Source organism: Limulus polyphemus, unplaced genomic scaffold (genome assembly GCF_000517525.1).
Source record: "Limulus polyphemus unplaced genomic scaffold, Limulus_polyphemus-2.1.2 Scaffold1825, whole genome shotgun sequence".
NCBI classification, from domain to species: domain Eukaryota; kingdom Metazoa; phylum Arthropoda; class Merostomata; order Xiphosura; family Limulidae; genus Limulus; species Limulus polyphemus.
The window spans coordinates 162598-166734 of NW_013667435.1; positions in this window are offsets into that span (position 1 = coordinate 162598).

The following is a 4137-nucleotide window of genomic DNA, read 5'->3' on the forward strand; positions in this document are numbered from 1 at the left end:
CTTGTATTAAAGTTTTTCTTCATTACCCATTTAAGCCATCTCCAACCATTATTAGTCTCAAAGTGGGTTCCTTGTCATCGAATCTACTAATACTATCTATTGTGAGTTAAGTAGTCATTATTAATAACTCCTGATCTAGATAAGCTACTTACACAAGTTAGCACTAAAACCTAGAAATGTGGTTTCTTCATTTTTTCAACAACATTTCGATTTTGAAAATCATGCATACAATTTTCAGTCACTTAATAGCCCACATGAAGGTTATGCACTTGACCCTGGAATATTTGTTGTACTTGTAGAATGGATACTTGGCTTTGGATACACCAGTTTCAAATAAATAAGAAAAAATATTATGCTAAAATTATTTATTATTTGACAGATCTTCTGTTTTTTAAATTATTATGATAAAGACAGATACTTCAACAAATAAAACAGTTTTACTTTTTTGTTATTTAAGAAACTAAAATGAAAAAAAATACAGAAGAATAAAAACACAAGTTTATCATTTTTTATGTATTTCACCAAAAGTTGGAACATGTAATTACTAATATGAAATTTTACAAACAGGTATTGGTTTTACAGAAACATATAACAGAGAGTCTTGTAACAAGAAACTACTACTCTAACATTAGTTACAAAATATATTTCTTATGTCATAGTTGTTGCTCATAATAGTCATCCACTAATTTTTTTTTTACAATAACTGTTGGTTCCTTTTATATATGTAATAAATGATATATATTAATAGATGAGAAGTAATTGTGTATTTTTTAACATTAAGGATTTTCTCTATTTAAATATTGAATGAACTGACTTGTTTGGATAGCCAGGCTTCAAATATTTTGTTGCAAAATTGATTTCAGAGTTGGTCTTAAAACTAAAACATGGGAGTTTAGCATTGATAACAACCAAGTTATGAATGAAAGAAGAAATTGTGTATTTTTAACTTTTTAAAATTCTAGATTATGTGTGTTATATTTGCATATAAAAATACTTAATAAGGCTTAAGATTTTAATAGTGCCAAGCTAGAATGAACATTTTTTTTAAAGACTGAAGAATTAAAATTTAACAGAATTTCTTACAGGTCAATGTGTATTTACCATTGTTCTAAAGACTACCATACTTTGAAATGTTCATGTATTTTATGCCTTGTTTATTTTTCCAGACAAGTCACCACAGATGTGTTTTTTGAATGTATATTTTTAACTTCTGATTTGAACATTATCAAACTTTGTTCTCAATACAGAATATGAAGCAAGTTTCATCCGTCTTCTGGATAAGCTTACAAACGGGTCCCTTATTGAAGTGAATGAAACAGGTGAAAATGTGTATTTGTATGTTTTGTAATGAAATCTGTTGGTCTGTTAGTTACAAGTTTTAACTACCTGACTTATACACGAGTAAATCCATCTCAGTTTGCAGTGTTTTTTAAATGTGTACCTCAAATGTAATACACAGTTTCCAAAAATTTATGGATAGCTGTAAAAAAAATAATGAATATCTGCATAATTTATTCATGGAAATACTTTTTCATGTAAAACGTTATTTTGTTTATATTTTTCTTATATTGTTCTTAAAATTATTTGCTACATTCATGACTTTTGCTTTCTCATCTACTCTATATCTAAAACATATTAAGGGTATAGAAAAGTTTTACTTTTATAATATAAATAACTTAAAACTTCCCATATTGTGTGTGGTAGTGTAATTTACTTTGGATGATAAGAACATTGATTTAAAGGTTGTGATAAATGTACACCATTCTGATTGGGAAATTGTGACTAGGGAGGTGCCTGTGGATCCATTTTGTTGTTGTTATTATTTTTGTCACTAATACGAACTAATGAATAAGCAGTAGTGATTAAAGTTGATTCTTTAAAAAAATCCTTCTTAATGCAGAAGGACTTGGACAGTTTCGCTGAGTGGAAAATGAGTTCCAACTAAGATTAATGTAAAGTGACTCTTAGGGTATAGAAACTTGGAAATACCTTTATGTGTGGAAGAAGCATTAGTGATTTGGAGACTTAGTCAAAAGGAATTGGGTGTGATTGTTAATAAAAGCCTCATATCTTTGGTTGGATGTTTGGAAGTGGTATTAGGGCGTGGATAGGTGTTATAGGATCTGCTAACTGAAATTTTGAGCTCAGGAGTAGGGAGGTTATCAGTACATCATTAATGTGCCTGTCATATCCCAGCTGGTCTGATGACCTTGGGTATTGGGCAAAAGGCCTCATCAGCTTTGGATATGGCAGATGTAGTGTGTTTGACATATTATTATGTATTCTTCTTTGCTTTTGCTCTTTAGTTCTTAGAATTGTACACAATTATGGTAAAGGTAACTCCTCACTTAGTGTTTAGTTTTCTTCCTTATTAAATAAAAAGTTTGCTAGGAAAGTTTTAGTCAGACTTCCAATATTTGAACTGTTCTCTGGAGTGTAGAAGAACTAGAGGTGACCTGGTTAGAACTGATGATTAGTGGTATTTGCCAATTGACAGCAACATTAATCAATTACAGTTAGTTTCCTTCCCTCTATTTAGCAGCTCAGAAAGAACAAATAAACGTTGGTGGCAGGTGTTGCCAAACAGTTACGTTCCTTCTAGTCAGTAGTTCAAAAGAGAACAAATAAATGTTGATGGCAGGTGCTGCCAGCCACTTGCTTTCCATCTTTTCAGCTGTTGAAAAAGAATACAAAAAATGTTGGTGATCAGTGCTGCCAGCTAGTTGCCTATCCTCTAGTTCTCAGTTCAAAATTAGTGATAGTGGCAGACAGCTTTAGCAGCTTTGCCATAACAAAGACAGGGTGAGCAAGTTTGATGACCATGGGAATTGAACTTGAGACTCTTCATTCATAAGATTATCCCTGAATCACTAAAACTGAACAAACTTGAAGTAAATTAAAACAACTAATAAGGCTAAAATTGGGCTGACCAAAGATAGCCCCTTATTTACTATTTTGTGCTTAACCACAAGCATAATAGAAATATTTTGGTTATTTGGATAGTTCGAAATACTAATTTTGATTAATCTGTTTAATTGTAATACTGATTAATCAATTATTTTATATTACACTAATCAATGTAATTGCAGTTCATAGGTAATCAGTTAAATCGCACAGCTCTGGATGTGATTCAGGAGTTCAAAATCATTGAGTATTTGAATAAACTGCCCATATGAGATTTGTTTGAGTAATGGAAGGATAAAGTTGGACAAATTATGAGTAATGGAGCGAATAAGAATTAACTATGGTAGATCATGTTGAGGCTTGTTATTAGGTAATATCATGTCGCAGTTCATGTTGAGGCTCGTTATTAGGTAATATCATGTGGTAGTTCATGTGGAGGCTTCTTATTAAGTAATATGTGGCAGTTCATGTTGAGGCTTCTTATTAGGTAATATCATTTGGTAGTTCATGTTGAGGCTCCTTATTGGGTAATATCATGTGGTAGTTCATGTGGAGGTTTGTTATTAAGTAATATGTGGCAGTTCATGTTGAGGCTTCTTATTAGGTAATAACATATGGCAGTTCATGTTGAGGCTCATTATTAGGTAATATCATGTGGCAGTTCATGTTGAGGCTCGTTATTAGGTAATATCATGTAGTAGTTCATGTGGAGGCTTGTTATTAAGTAATATGTGGCAGTTCATGTTGAGGCTTCTTATTAGGTAATATCATTTGGTAGTTCATGTTGAGGCTCCTTATTGGGTAATATCATGTGGAGGTTTGTTATTAGGTAATATGTGGCAGTTCAGATTGAGGCTTGTTATTAGGTAATATCATGTGGAGGCTTGTTATTAAATAATATGTGGTAGTTCATGTTGATGCTTGTAATTGGGTAATATTATGTGGTAGTTCATGTTGATGCTTGTTATTAGGTAATATGTGGCAGTTCATGTTGAGGCTTGTTATTAGGTAATATTATGTGGTAGTTCATGTTGATGCTTGTTATTAGGTAATATGTGGCAGTTCATGTTGAGGCTTGTTATTAGGTAATATTATGTGGTAGTTCATGTTGATGCTTGTTATTAGGTAATATGTGGCAGTTCATGTTGAGGCTTGTTATTAGGTAATATGTGTCAGTTTATGTTGAGGCTTGTTATTAGGTAATATGTGTCAGTTTATGTTGAGGCTTGTTAT